Below are 16,807 nucleotides of genomic sequence, written 5' to 3'. Positions count from 1 at the left end.
GTGCATTCTTCCGACGGGGATTTCCTTGGGGGTTCCCTCACTGGTGCCTCCCACTACTCCTCTGCATCTGGTCAGTCCATGACACATGTATATACCACATTATTCTCCGAACAGCTCAAGGTGGTATTCACGGTTCTCCGGACACGGTTCAATTCCTACAAGAACCCTGTGAGGTAGGTCAGGCTGAGAGGCTAGTGGCTGGCCCAAGGCCATCCAATGAACTTCATGGGCAAGTGGGGATTTGAACCCTGGTCTCCCAGCTCCTAGTATGACACTCCTAGCATGAGCACTATGCTGGTGGACAACCAAAGAGGTTTAAAGACGCTCTGAAAAAAATGCACAGATAATTGGGAAACACTGGCCTGCGAGCGCTCCAGTTGGAGAATAGCCTCTACCAAAGGCATCATGGACTTTGAAGAAGCACAAACTCAGGACTAAAGGGAGAAACGAGCTAAAAGGAAGGCATGTTTGGCAAATCCTCACTGTGATCAACTTCCATGCGGAAACCTATGTCCCCACTGTGGAAGGACGTGTGGATCCAGAATTGGCCTCCACAGTCACTTACGGACACACCATTAAGACCATATTCATGGAAGACAATCTTACTTGGCTACGAGCAATTGCCAAAGAAGAAGACTATGCCACACTAGCTCTCCTCTAATCATTCATGTTATTAGAAAGTCATAACAATGTTTCATGGGTGAACCTCAGCCCAAATATTTCATTTATAACTGAAATCACCATTTTCCTATTACTTCTAGCCTTCTTCCCCAGATACTATAAATATATAGTGCTTCTCTTGAGTGCTTCAGTCACTTCACGTCCTTCAGTCTGGGATACACATGCAGCTGGAAAGGCCAGGGATTGCTGAGGCCATAAAAGGGTCTGTACCACACAGCAGGTAAGCGATCTCCATTTTGAGTGACCTGTGGAGAAGCAACCAGTTTCCTGCAAATGGAAAGTAAGTACATTAGCGCAAAAGCAAATTCATTCTTTAGCTGGCTGTGGTGGTTTTCTGTTTCCCAGTTTACTATTTTTTAAGGGGGGAGGGGAGAGACTATTCAAAAAGGATTGCAAAAAAAATATTTTCTATAGCCAGGCCTTGGGCTGAATGAACATTCTATGGCCTTCTAAATCTGTTTGTTGGAGGGGGGTTATCGGTTTAGTTTTGTTTCATTATGTATTTTGTGTTCTCATTTTGTATTTTTTATGTTGTGAACCACCCTGTGTTTTTCCAGTGGTGGGCTGTATACAAATTTTAATAAATAAATAAACAGATTGAATGATTGTTATCCCCCATCTCCTGATAATAATAATAATAATTAAAAAACATAGGGTCATGTAAGCATTTGGGCCTCCCTTAGGATCTTTCCACACCTCACCTCGGGAGGCCCACCACATACTGCTACACTAAAAACTCAAAAGCATTGTTCCGTACCCACAGACCTTTAGTGCATACACTTGCACACCACAGTGTGTGGGTGTGTGACACTCAAGCTGCGATACTATTGTCAGTTCAGTCCACTAAGCTTGCTCAGTTAAAAATAACTTTGCCTAGTGTAAAAATAACTATAATAAAACTCTGATTCCCTTTCAAGTCCAAAGCTGTGCTAAAGTCAATCTGACGTGCTTTGTTTCTTTGGTTGTTTCCTTGGGGTTAAGGTTGTGCCAATGTGAGATTCTTGTATGATCGTCCTGTTATTTTCTTATAAAGGTTTTTTTCCCATTTCTCTGCTGCATATATTGCTGTTTCATTCTTTTTTGTAATTTTGGGCCATTCATTCTCTCCTTACTCGCTCGCTCCCCCTGCACCAGCCGCCTTGCCTGATTTCCACAAGTTTCATTCTACTGCACACTGTTGCTTAGCAACGTGTTCTTCTCTTCTGTACTTTACCAAGGAGGAGCAGATCAAAGACACCCACAGTTCTGACTTAGTTTGTAAATGAATGTAAAGAGAGACCCTCCACATCTCTGCGATGGTGGCAAAAAGGGATGGTGGGAAGAGGGAATGAAAATTTTGGCCAAATGCACAGGAAATGTGGGGACAGAGAAGAGCTGTAGGATTTCAAAAGAAAACTTTCATTATTGGAATTTTGCATCTCTTCAAATCTCTTCAGAAGCAGCTGGTGATGGTCAGGCAAATGGTAGTTGCTGTTTGGTTTCTACATCCATGGCTCAAACAATTACCTACCAATATTTTAACTGTCTACTAAGGGTGTTTGCAATGCTCTGCGGCTTCGACATAAATGTGAATTGAAGTTGGTTTCCTTTACTGAAGACGTGAGTTTGGAACTGTTTATTAAATTATCATGGCTTTCTTTCACACAGATGAGGCAGCCAAACCTTTCCTGGTTGTACCACGTCTGATAGCAGGAAGGGGATTGCATAACTGAAAGTTCTTCCATATATAAGAACCAATCGCTGTGCATAGAAAAGTAGGTTAGGAAGACCCACCAAGGCTAGAATTGTATGTGCAGTGTTGTCAAATATTTGACAATATTTGTTGGAGTTTTATGAGGAAGAATCTCCATGGGATGGGGGTAGGCCAGGGATTTGAAAACGGTATTGGTGCGATATATTCTGAACAAAAAGCTAAACTGATAGTGAATGGTATGGTTATGGACGAAATCTCAATAGAAAAAGGGACACGACAGGGATGCCCGATATCCCCCCTTCTTTTTATATCGGTCCTGGAGGTTTTATTAAATATGATTCGAGCGGACCCGCTGGTTAAAGGGATTCAGGTCGGAGTGAAATTCTATAAATTAAGGGCATATGCAGATGATCTGGTATTAACACTGCAACAGCCAGATGAGAGTACTAAAAGAGTATTAGAACTAATTGAAGTTTTTGGTCAAGTGGCAGGGTTTAAATTGAATAAGCAAAAAACGAAAGTGTTGGGAAAAAATTTGACATTGGAAGAGAAAGATAGATTCCAGAGTGTAACTGGTTTGGAAATAGTAAAGAAAGTGAAATATCTGGGGGTGGATGTAACATCAAAAAATATTAATTTATTTAAGGACAATTATGAAAAATGTTGGACAGAAGTTAAAAAAGATCTAGACACATGGTCGAGGCTGAAACTTTCCTTGCTAGGCCGTATTGCTGTTATTAAAATGAATGTATTGCCAAGAGTGCTGTTTTTGTTTCAAACATTACAAATTCTAGACAAGGTGGAGTGCCTCAGAAGATGGCAAAAAGATATTTCTAAATTTGTCTGGCAGGGCAAAAAGCCAAGAATTAAATTTAAGATTTTAACAGACGCGAAAGATAGAGGGGGTTTTGCCCTGCCGGACTTAAGGCTTTACTATGAGGCAGCAGCTTTCTGCTGGCTGAAACCATGGCTACTTCTTGAGGACACAGATATCTTGGATCTAGAAGGATATGACAATAATTTTGGTTGGCATGCGTATTTATGGTATGACAAGGTAAAAGTACACAAGAGTTTCAAAAACCATATTGTCAGAAAGGCGCTGTATAATGTTTGGATTAGATATAAGGATTTATTAGAAAGTAAAACCCCCAGATGGTTATCACCAATGGAAGCAAAGGCAGTTAAAAGACTCAACATGGACTCCGATTGGTTAAAATACTCAGAAATTTTGGAACATGATGGTGATAAATATAAACTTAAGAGCTACGAGAAGCTAAAGTCAAAAGTCCGAGACTGGTTGCATTATCATCAGATAAATGAAGTATTTAAGCAAGATAGGAAGATAGGCTTTCAGAGTGAGAGGTCTAAGTTAGAAACAGAGCTATTAGATTCCAATACTAAGAATCTTTCTAGAATGTATAATCTACTGCTGAAATGGAATGTACAGGATGAAACGGTAAAATCAGCAATGATTAAGTGGGCGCAAGATGTAGGTCATGATATTATGTTTGCTGACTGGGAACAGTTATGGACCACCGGCATGAAATTTACGGCATGTTCTGCCTTGAAAGAAAACATAATGAAAATGATCTATAGGTGGTACATGACCCCAGTCAAGCTGGCTAAGATCTATCATCTGCCTGACAATAAATGTTGGAAATGTAAAGAGTCTGAAGGAACCTTTTATCACCTTTGGTGGACCTGCCCAAAGATTAAGGCCTACTGGGAAATGATCTATAATGAAATTAAGAAAGTCCTTAAGTGGACATTTCCTAAGAAACCAGAGGCCTTTCTCTTGGGTATGGTGGGCCAATTGGTATCAAAGAAGGATAGGACTTTTTTTATGTACGCCACTACAGCAGCAAGAATACTACTAGCAAAGTATTGGAAGTTGCAAGAACTACCCACTCTGGAAGAATGGCAAACGAAGGTGATTGAATATATGGGACTGGCAGAGATGACCGGCAGAATCCGTGACCAGAGGAAGGAGGCGGTGGAGGAGGACTGGAAGAAATTTAAAGTGTATCTTGAGAATTGTTGTCAAATTAAGGACTGAAAAGATGTCGAGGGGTAAGAAATAAAGATTTACAGCTGTAAACTATAAACCATAGGGAAGAAGTTTTAAGGAGGTGATATGTAAAAATTGACTGAAGGGTTGCTAGAGAGAATTGTGAAATAAGGGTGCAGAACAGGAGAGGTATGGGGAAGTCTTCAAGTTTGTATGATTTGTGTTTTTTCTTTTTTTTATGTTGTATTGTTATTTTTTCTTGTTATGTTTATGTTGTTATGTTTATGTTGTGAAAACTTAATAAAAATTATTATAAAAAAAAAAAAGAATTGTATGTGCAGTGTCTATATAAACTACTATCTACTTAGCATCCTTGTTTATCATCTGCAATTTTTCAAATTACTCTGGGTGGTACCCACCAAAGCAGTTCCAGTAGTGCAAGAACATTTGTCTGTGTGACACAATTTACCCTCCCTCTCCTCTCCTGCATTCACCCTAAACTGGTCTGGGTTTACTCCCATCCCTCTGGAGCAGATCTGGGGAGGCACAAGGCAGGGGCGCAAATCTCTGCACTAGCAAAGGGACTTCATTGGACACTGTTGTGGGTTAAACACATTAGCAAAAGAAGAGAGGAAACATAGGCCCACATTCAACCAACATGGCCAATGAGTGAAAGCCCACGCAAGGACTTCCACTACCTCAATGAGGCTTTCCTCTTTGTGCCCCTAACACCCCCCACATTACCTTCTGAGGTTGTGAGAACAGTGCGCGGGGTGAGGAGAAGGGGGATTTTTTTTTTTTTCTGGCTGGCAAGCTGAAATGTTTGCACTGGTGGAACAATTGCCATAGTGCTACGTTGAGTTCCTCCCACAGACTTCTGCTTTGCATGCAGAATGTTTCAGGTCCAATCCCTGTCATAGACAGCTAAAAATGATCAAAAAGCAAGTGATGGAAAATAACTCTGAATCCCACAGTACTGACTTTTGTTAGCTGGTCCCTAGGCCTCAATGATAACAAATTCTGAAGTGGGTTTTTACAAGTCCTGTACGTATACTGCACATGGTGGCTATCGACACACATGTACACAAAAGGCAGTATGCCAGAGTATACATGAGTGTGTGTGAACTGTGTAATTCTTTGCAAGTACTTCACTGTTCCCTCATCTGTCCTGTGTGAAAGCTTTGTTAACTGGGCCTTTCCTAGGTCTGAAATTGTATGGGTGCATACCACCAATGCTTTTTTTTTCTGGGAAGATCCAAGCGTATGTATACCCCTAAACAGTGGCGTAGCGTGGGTTATCAGCACCCGGGGCAAGGCAAGTAATTTGCGCCCCCTAACCCATGGATTTGCGCCCCCTAACCCGTGGATTTCCCTAACCCCCAGATGTTGCGCCCGGTGCGGCCGGCCCCCCCTGCACCCCCCACGCTACGCCACTGCCCCTAAACATTTTGTGAATGTTAATGCTAACGGGAGCAGAAACTAAAAATATATATTAAATTTTTAGTTTCTTCTCTATCGCAGTGAATCGTCAGTTCTGTTGCCACACCCGACGGCAACCTCATTTCCCGTCACGGTGTTTCCTGAGTCTCAGACGGAATGAGATTACCCCTAAACATTTTTTTTAAAGAAAAAAAGCACTGCACACCACTATGAGTTCTTTAGTGACTCCAGAAGATACACCAAAAAATAAAAAGGTTGCTGGGGATGTGGAGAGAGAGATAATAGTACAGTGGTATCTCGGGTTAAGAACTTAATTCATTCTGGAGGTCCATTCTTAACCTGAAACTGTTCTTAACCTGAGGTACCACTTTAGCTAATGGGGCCTCCCACTGCCGCCGCCACACGATTTCTGTTCTCACCCTGAATCAATGTTCTTAACCTGAGGTAATATTTCTGGGTTAGCAGCGTCTGTAACCTGAAGCATCTGTAACCCAAGGTACCACTGTATTTAAGAGAGTCTAAGGCAGGGGAAACCAGCAGAGCCATAGCTAGGTGATCTTGCGCCCTGGCAGAACCGTCCAGATTGTGCCCCCTAGCCACAGACAAATTAGCTCTTCTTTCCGCCTCTCCTCATACCCCCCCCCCTTCCACCCATTCAATTCACCCTCTTTTTAAAACAATTTCTTATGAGGCAATAATCGATATATATATTTATGGACAAATTTTAACTGATTTTGCGCCACCGCCCCCCCCCCACGCCTGTGCCCCTGGCCCACCTCACCACCCCCTAGCTACGGCCCTGGTCCTACAGCTCTTTTTTGTGGGAGGGGAGCATTTGCAAATCAAAGAAACTGAGGTGGGCACCACATACATATTGCTGCTCCCCCCCCCCCGTATAATCCCTCCCCCCCGAAATCAACCCCAACCACATTCTTTGACTAAACAAGGCTTCTTTCAAGGCAGTCCCAGCCTGCATTGCCAAGGATGACAGGAACTCTAGTCCAGCAACATATGGAGGGTACTGTGTTTGCTATCCCTGTGCTCGGGGTTATGTGAGAATAAATATTTCCTTATCTTGAAAGATGTAGTTGACCGCTAGTCATTCTATGACCTGCTTTCTTGGCTTTTGCAAAGTGACCCGGTGATTACATACATGTGAAAATGCTCAAGCCGAAGTGTCCATCCATGCATATTTTTCCTCAAATATGTAAGCAGGACCCCAGAGCAGCTAGAATCTTGCTTGCCCTGCATTTCAGAATTACAAATGTGGAAAATCTCTCTTGACGTGCTATGAGACACCTGTCTTTTTCTGTACTACCCCAGTAGAGCTCTTGAGAGAATTCAAGCCAGAGTAAAGGCAGCATCAAACAATTTCTCTTCTCTAACTTTAAGGTATGATTGGCAATAGTAAGACTTTGTTTTCAATAATTTGTCACCCTAGAATCGATGAATGTATGTTGCATCCATCCTAACCATTTAATTTCAAACTGGCAACCTCCATTCACTTTGAAAAATCAAGAAAATCAGTTTGTAATATTGTCAGCTTGTTCCATTTCAGTGTTGTCCTCTCTATTTTTAATTGCTGAATAGCTCTTTCTTTCTTTTTTGCAACGAAGGGGTGGGGATCAAGGAAACCCAGAATTAAAACACCCCTATAAGGGCGAATCACCCATTATGTCTCAGCCACAATGAAGAGAAGGCAAGAAGATGTAAGAGAAAGTGTCTAAATAACGCTGAAGGAGATCTTAGCTGAATAGGATGGACTTCTTCAGGAAACCATATAAAAGTGTCATCAAAATTCTTTTACTTTCCAGATGTTTTCAACATGGAGTTCCAGAAGGTGCTTTCAGTTTTTCATTAGTCTGTATGCTGTGTCATTGATTCAAATATGTTAACTTTGACTTTACCCTTACCAGCTTGATATAAAGCCATACTAATTATTTTCCTCGTGTGCCATTGCAAACATGCATTACAAAATGACTATTTCATATATATCTAAATCCCGAGGAAGAGGAAACATTTTGTATACACTCCTGCTACTTTTCTTGGGGCAATTTTTATTTCCTTAGCAATGAAATATTTATCCTGGGGCATCTGGAGACAGATGTGAAGTATACAGGAATAAGAAGACAGTACGTTGATATTGCAGTGATAAACTGTGTGCAGCCGCAATGCCGGCTAGCATCCGAAGTTAAATCTAGGCCATGTGGCTGAAAGTTATCAACCATGATATTGGAAGCAGTTACAGGAGAGGATGATAGTTCTGACTTTGGCATCCATCACTGACTACGCTGAAATGCCATTATTCATCAGGGAACGAGCCTTCTCTCTTTTTCAGGCCTAAAGTGGGTTTTATCTATGAACATGGCTGTCATTACTTTTATTATTTATAAAGTGCCATTGGCAGGGTTTTGTTGTTTTTTAAAGGCAGCTACTCAACAAAGTTTAAAATATAAAACTAGATAAGGAAGAGAGGCAACAAATTGAAAGTGTAACAGGAAGAAGATAAAAGTTACATGTTTGTGATAGCTCAAATCCCAGGGCTGTGAGTTCAAATCCTATGTTGGGCAAAAGATTCCTGCATTGTGGGGTATTGGACTGGATGACCCTTGAGGTCCTTTCGAATTTTATGATTCCATGAAAGACAGTGAACGAATGTGGGTCTGTGGACATGAGATCACTGTGGTGTACCAGTTAAGGCACTGAGCTGGAACCCAGGTGGTCAGGGTTCAAACTGCTACTCATTTCTGAAGCTCACCATTTATTTATTTTGTAAAATTAATACAAGGCTTGATTGTATTGATTGTCAAACAAACCAACAAACAAAGCCATTTCCAAAAATATAAAATAGTAAAATCAAGGGGGAAAATAGATCCATACTTTAAAACACACAAAAGCTAAAATACTAAAACAGATTAAAATTACTGCGATTTCCTTAGCGTCTGGGTAGGCTTGTCTAAAGAAGAGTGTGTTTAGCAGGCGCCAAAAAGAGCACAGTGAAGTCCTTCTCCATCTCAATAGGCAAGGAGTGTAGGGGCCACCACACAAATGATCATGTACTTATTCATGAGGAACAGGTATAACATGGCGTATGTGTCTCATAGCTTAGCCAATTCAGGGAGTTGTTGTGAGGATCAAATGTGGAAGCTGGAGAGCCATGTGCACCACCTTCAGCTCTTTGGAGGAAAGATATGATAAAATTTTGTCGTCTGCCATATAATTTGGAATGTTGTTAGTTCGTTACATTTTCTTAAGATATTGCAACCAAATATTACATGATGGTTCCTGAGATCAAGAAGCAGGTTTTTGTCTGTGTTTGGATATGATTGGGAGCCATGTTGAATCAAGGTGGCGGAATACACATTGTAAAATTGCAGTGATTTAAACAACTAGTTTCAAAATTGCACTTTTGGGAGTTTCTGAGTATAGCTATGGAACATTGCTTACAATAGTGCTACTAATACATAAATAAGTAATATGGTCTTAGGAGACCACTTAATATTTTTTTCTGCTTGTTTTTAATTCTTTTTTTATTGGTTATTTCATTTCTGATGCTGCATTTTTTGTATTACAATTTGAATAGAATAAAATAAAGGTAAAAGCTATTGAAAAGCAGCAAATCTGTGAAATGATTAAAAGTGGCAAAGCCTAAGCATCCTGTTTGTGACATGACAGCCATAAGGGAGAATCTGCAAATGTGAAGGAACAACAGGCAATTTATAGGCAGCAAGATTTTGAAAGTGAAGGTCGCAGGATTACAAAATGGAACAAGAACCACGAGAAAGCCTTGAAGGCAATGGTGAGGAAAACAATGCAATATATATGGGGATATGTAACTATTAAACTTAGTCAGGAAATGCTTGATAAACTGTTTAATTAGCAAGGAAAGGAAAGCTGACCACTGTGCTGTGAAAAAGGTGTAAAAGTTCTGCGAGACAAAGGTAGACAGGCAAATGTTGTGGAAATCAAGACAACAGAAGACTTTTGTACTACAGAAGGCTCTGATGGTAAAACTGCAGATACAGACACATGGGCATATCCAGGATTTTTGTTGGGAGGGGGGGCAGGCCTTTTGGGGGAGGGGCAGAACCTCAGTTAGCTAAGTATTTTTATGGATTTTTTTTATTTAGGGTGGGTAGTTGCCCCTCCCTGCCCCCCTCCTTGGCTACGCCCATGTACAGACAGGAAGGATTTTTTAAAGTTAGGGAGCAAGAAATGGCTTGGAGAGCATTATTTCCTACAAGGTATTTGTATTTATCATAGGGGAGGCAAGAGTCATTACTTTTTCCCCTCATGTGTCAATATTGGGGTAGAGAGTTGGTGACCACATAACTGAAGGCAAATTTTAGTAAGTAGAAAGATATATGTTAACGTCTTGCTTAAAAAGCAAGGGGAGCAGCAACGACATCCCTCAGATGAAAATAGGGACATTTCTCACTCCCCCCGACTGACCCTCTTCACCACCATCTATTTTTGGTTCCCCTGCCCACAGAGCATTTCCTATTGGACGAAGGGCGAATGCCATGAATACTGCACCAATGGGACACAGCACACACACCCTCCATCCTGAGAAAACTGCTTAAGCCTGATTTTATTTGATTTCATTTCATTCTTTGATAGATTTACGAAAAGCAAAGCAAACACCAATAAATACATTTTAGGAAGGAGCAAGATTAGGCACAGATGCACAAAGCATTTTAAAAAATCATCATCATCATCAAACCTTTATTGGCATGACATGCAAACATTCAGAATAAATAGGCAGTGCGATCTCGTCGCCATTTCAACATTACAGTCATTTGCCAAAGGGAAGAAGAGGAGAACAATCTATTTTATCTCTGTGGGTCTCCAGCAAGGGTAGGATCCTGTAGCGTACTTCGGCGACAAAAAATCAAATAGAGGAATTTAGCTACTGTCTTGGTGAGCTCCTGGTCTCTCCCCTGTAATAAGAAGCGTATAACCTCTGTCTCTGGTTTCCATGTTGGAATACATAGATGGTCTAGGAATTGTTGGCGGAGGTCATCATACCTTTTACATTTAAGGGCCATGTGAGCTAGAGTTTCCACCAGGTGGGCAACGCATGGGCAGATTCTATCTCCTTCTGCCATACCCACAAACCTACCCCAAAGGAGGTTAGAAAGATTAGAATTGAACCTAGCCAGCAAAAAAAGCCCTTTCTTCTTGCGGGTTAAACAAAAATTGTAAATAATTAAGGTTAAATTCCTGCGCCCAAGAGAGTCGAAAATAAAGAGGGGAACATCTTTTTTCCGCAGCTGAGATTAATTCCTGGCGATCTATGTCCCACAGCCTGGTTTTTAACATGGCCTTGGCGATTGGGAAAGCCACAGTGCCCAGGAGATCCTCTGAAAGCCCAAATTCCTGTATCTTTGTGCAAAACAGTTGTAGCCCTGGGGAAGGGAAGGAGTCTGACAGAACTTCGCTAAGTAAAGTATCTTTGTCTGCTGAAAAACAAATGTTTAGCCAGCGTAAAAAATAATCAAGACTCCTTGCGCTCCGCTATGCTCCCTGTTTCTTCCCGTCCAGGACAGCCCTGCCCTCTTCCTACCGCTCAGAGCCAGCACATCATGTGGGACAGGGCCTCATTGGTGGCAGCCTCTCCTCCCTGCCCGCTTTTCAACAGCTGCTACAAACTGCCCAAGGGGGAGGCTGGCAGCAGCAGCAGCAGCTGTGGAAAGGTAACAGGATTCCCCCTCGCAGCCACTGCTTGGGACAAGCACTGACTTATCCTCCTCCTTGAGCTCAGCGGAAGGGAAATAGGGACATTCTGGGATCAAATCAGAAGCCAGGGTGGCTTTCGTAATTCTGGGACAGTCTCTGGAAAAGTGGGACACTTGGAAGGGTATGCAACACGGCCAAATGGGTCTTTTGAAGGGAGATGTTCCAAATCTTAGGGGTAGGACATATGGGAAAGGGGCTTTGCATGCAGAAAGTTCCACAAATTGCAGGTGCCATTTGGCCTCAGTCATTGTACTAGCCTGGGGCAGTGTTTTCCAACTACTACACTAGCGAGTTCTCTCTGCTGAGCTATTCTTTCCTATCCTGTGCAGTGGCGTAGTGTGGGGGGTGCAGGGCGGGCCGGCCGCACCGGGCGCAACATCTGGGGGTTAGTGTTAGGGGGCACAAATCCACGGGTTAGGGGGCACAAATCCACGGGTTAGGGGGTGCAAATTACTTGCCTTGCCCCGGGTGCTGACAACCCACGCTACGCCACTGATCCTGTGTTCCATATTTTTGTAGCTAAGGACTTATACATGCATTTGCGTATTTCATGCAACATCCCAGTCCATTTTCCTGTTGTGCCGTGTCTTTTCAGATTGTAAGACCAGGGGCTTTTATTTAGTGGGCATTCTGAGATAAAAAATATTTATGTAAAATACTATGATTACTAGCCAGTCAACATGAACAGCATATTTTTACTGCGTATGTATAGTCATGCTATGATTGAGTTTAGGAACAATTTTGCATTGTTTTATTTCCTAGCTCTAAAATACAATATATTGAAATATTAACAACAAAAATACAATACTTCACCAGCAACAGAACATACTAGGCTTATCGATGTTTGGGATAATTCCTGTAATGTTTTTAGCTACTTATGTTTCAAACTTCAATTAAAATTTTCCATATTTGCACAATTTAGTGGTCCTGTGTACTCGTTTAGATATGGCAGCCATTTTGTGCTATGCCACATTTTTACAGCAGCCATTTTGTAATATGCCATGTTCCCCCCAATGGCAACCATTTCATGACTGATGCCCAAGGCACATTTTCAGAATTCTGAATTTGCCCAAGGAGCCAGAAAGGTTAGCAAACCTCTTGCATAGGCAATACTAAGCTAGATGGATCAATAGTCAGACTCAGTGTAAGGAACTTTTCTGTGTTCCATGAATCAGAAGACCCTGCCTCATGTGCTTAGCACTGCCCTAAACTTAATGGATTATAGTGGGGGGAAATTAGACCTATGCTTTACTCACATTTTGAGAGCAATAGACCTTATTAGTACTGAATTCTGGCAACATTATACCCACATATGTACAATCGCCAGTTTTTAAAGATTAAGTGATCAAGTTTTTTGTTTTGTTTTATAAAAAAAACCTCAAAAATGAAAAATAACACCAAACAACTCTTTATTATTAATGGGGTTCTCACAAATTTTATGTATGAGGGGATTGCAAAGAGGCTGTAGCACGAATGTGCCAGCCATGCTCCAACAGCACTGCCAATTCAGTGGCAGTGTGCAGGGGCCCTACATTCACACTAATGTGTGGCTCTTTCACATATGCATGTCCCACTTTTCCACACGTGCTTTCAACACATGGATTTTATGTGCATCCCTTTATCTTTGTAGTTTATGGCACATCACATATATATTTCACTCAAATTCTAATGATGCAGGTTAAAACCACCTCCAGCAGCAGAAAACTTCCTAACTAGAGAGTCAAATCAAGCTAACGACATATTGTATTGCTTCCTTTATCGAGTCAAAAGGTGCATTTATCATATTCAGCTGATAAAAGTGGTGATAAATGTACTTTATATCCAGATGAAAGATTGGTTACCAACATAGTCAGTAGTAACTTACGATTTTTCCATCTTAAAAAGAATATTGTTCACTTCAGAAAAGCTCTCATTTTTCTCCCTGTTGCAGGAACAATGCCAAGAAGAAAAATAGTAATTTCATCCATAACTCAGGGATGAAGAAACCGTGGCCAATCAAATGCTGTTGAACTGCAACTCCCATCATGGCTGACTACTGGCCATGTGGGTTGATGTGTTGGGAGTCCTCTGGAGTCCCTCTAGAGCAGTGTTTCCCAACCTTGTGCCTCCAGCTGTTTTTTGGACTACAATTCCCATCATCCCTTGCCACTGGTCTTGCTAGTGAGGGATGATGGGAGTTGTAGTTCAAAAACAGCTGGAGGCACAAGGTTGGGAAACACTGCTCTAGAGGGCCACAAGTTCCCCATCCCTATCTTTTCTCCACTGACTTTCTTCCTGAATATACTCTAGTTACCTTTGCTTTTGGAATTCTACAGTCCTCAGGTTCATGGCTGTAAAACCATTACCCTACCCATTTCTCCTGGAATGCCCTCCTACACCACCTGTGATTCTACCTCCATCCTCCTTTTCCAGGCTGAAAATTCCCATGATGCCCTTACTTAACCCCAGCTCCTGAAGTCTTTATCCTCTATCACAATAAAATCAAGGCCATTGTCTCTCCACGCATTCATATATTGTTGCCCTTCAGATACCTGTCCCTACAATCTTACTGCAGTATTAAAAGATTATAAGCTCCTGGGCAATGATCTGCCTTTTTTTTTTTTTTCAATGTTGCAAACGGCAGTGTGATGCTTGCTGCTTTGTAGGAGGTGGTAGTGTGGCTACTCCTGGAAGAAAAACCACCAGAACCAGATAGTATTTATCAACTACCATCTGGTCACATACTCCCTTTTGGGGCAATGTACTGGACAGTATCATAGTGATATAGTTGCAGGCATTCTTAGAGGAAACAGATTATCTAGCCTCTTTCTAATCTTGGTTGAGACTTGGGTTCAGGACTGAGTCTGCCACAGTCACCCCGGTGGATGGTCTTTATCAGAAGGGGGCTGCTCAATCTCTCATCAGCTTTTGAGTCCATCAACTATGGTTTCCAAGAGATTGTATCACGGACACTGTTGTGCATCGTTTCTGGTCTTAGGACACTTCCAGATGATAGCACTGGATGAGTGTCTCTTGTCCACCCAGTTTTGGAATGCCACAGGGTAGTATCATATCTCCAATGTTATTTAGGATCTGTATGAAGCTGCTGGGAACAGTAATTAGGAGATCTGGAGTGATGTGCCATCGCTAATCAGGAATGGCCACGCAGGATCAGTGCCTGGTTGGAGTGATGGGCTGGCTGAGGACTAATAAACTGTGTCTGAATCTTGGCAAGATGGACGGACACTCTGTGGATGGGTGACTTCCAGGTCTGGGAAGTAGACAAGTTGTTTCTCCTCTATGAAGTTACTCTCTTCCAGAAGGAGCAGGTGCATAGTCTGCAAGTGCTCCTAGAACCAGCTCTAGGAGGTGCTTGCTGTACAAAAGTCCTTAGTAGCTAGGACTGCCTTTTACCAGCTTCAACTGGTATGGCAGCTACAGCCATTTCTGGATGAGTATAGCTTGATCACAGTTGTCTTTGCCTAAATAACCACAAGGTTAGGTTACTGGAATTTGCCCTCGAGGTTGGTCCAGAAACTGCAGCTAGAGCAGAACATGGCAACTAGGTTGCTTGTGAGGGCAAACTACTCCCAGCATGTAACATCTTTTTTAATGGAATTTGCACTGGCTGGCAATCTGCTATCAGGCCAAGTTTAATGTTTTGGTAACAACATGAAAGACCCTACACAGGACCAGGTTACTTGAGAGACCACTCTATTCCTTGTATACCCAGGAGGTCACAACATTCTGCAGGAGTTTCTCCTTTTAAGTCCTTAAAATATCAGAAGCCCATTCCACAGTAACTTGGGGCAGGGTTTCAGTGTGGCTGCTCTTGTTCTGTAGAACATCTCTGTTAAGATATGACAGATAAGACATGGAACAGCGAATATGTTTTTGTTTCAACATGTTTTTTTCAGATGAAAAGTTCTCAGCCTTATTTTGTATTGTTTTTAAACCCATCTTCAGGGGTTTTTTTGGTACTGTTTCGAAACTATTTTATGTGTTTATTTGATGTGAAATAATAATAATAATAATAATAATAATAATAATAATAATTTATTCCTAGATGCCAGAAATCCCAAGCAGGAATAGTGGTGTTGCACTCAGATTCTGCTTGCAGACTTCCATTGACAACTGGTTGGACACAGTAAGAATGCTGGCCTGGATGGCCCTTTGGTCTGATTTGGCAGGACTCTTCTTAGGTACTTATCATGTATTTCTTTTGAAGAAAAGCAGCTACTGTTTTGCTGTATCATCTCCAGTCTCCTTCACTTCCACACACATTTATTCTCTATCAATTTGCTTCAACTTCTCATCATTGACTTTTTAATATTGTCCCTCCCCTCCCTTGCTTTTCAGTTTAAAGCTTCTTTGAGATGCTTTTTTCTCCTTCAGTTATCAACCAGATTCCTTTATATTAAGCCACTGAACATGTGGTTTACAGGTGTGATATGGAGTTATTCTCTTTCAGGTTCACCTAGCTAGCTTCTTTCCAGTCTGGCCTCCATCCCCTATATTTCACTGAATTATCTTAAATGAACATTTAAAATAAGGTGAGAATCAGGGTTCCCCTGCTCACTAGAATTGATATATGAAGTGCCTATTATCTGAACAGTCAGAAAGAGGTAACAACTTCTGCTGACTTTTCCTTTTGAGCATATAGTAATGTAGGTGACCTCCCTGCTATAAATGCTGTTAACAGTATAAATAATATTAAAGTTATTTTGTTCAAAATGTCTTAGATATGGCAACCCCCTTTATGTCACTTTTATTTCTGGCAGTGCAGAGCTAGAAACATATCAAGAGTACAATTCAGTAAATTGAAGTCCCTCCCCCAAGCTTTTTTATTTCTGTGGGAGATATGTATACTCCAATCCTGTGCAGTTATTTGTGCTTAAGACTATTGAAACAATGGTACATAGAATCAGGCAGCCAAGCACATATTTGCAGTTGAAATCATGGTATTAAAAACCATGCTCATAAGGAGGTTTTACGTTCATGGTTATAATCATATGGCAAGGTCTGGGCCTTGACCAATGAGTTTTAATATGTAAAAGGGCACACAGTCATTACATCTAGATAGATTCTGACTTGACCTTAGGAACCCATCAATCCCTGTTTAATAAGCGGTGAAAATTAGTATCATCGCTTGCTAAAATATGAGCCATTTCACACTTCATACAAAGCACAGAGAGTACCCCTGAACAAGGAAGTGCAGCCACTAACTGCTCCCTGACTAATGTACCTTTATATGACACATGCATTTG

General features: G+C 41.5%; 1 protein-coding gene across 1 annotated transcript in view; it reads right to left on the bottom strand.

Annotated features, from left to right (window-relative positions):
• Positions 1 to 16,807, bottom strand: part of NINJ1 (ninjurin 1) — a 436,658-nt gene that overhangs the window by 243,228 nt on the left and 176,623 nt on the right. The gene's annotated exons all lie outside the window — the stretch shown is intronic.

This window comes from Podarcis erhardii (assembly GCF_964252035.2).
Source record: "Podarcis erhardii genome assembly, chromosome: 2".
NCBI lineage: Eukaryota > Metazoa > Chordata > Lepidosauria > Squamata > Lacertidae > Podarcis > Podarcis erhardii.
Note: the sequence above shows the minus strand (reverse complement) of the source record. Positions and strands in the feature narration are given on the sequence as shown.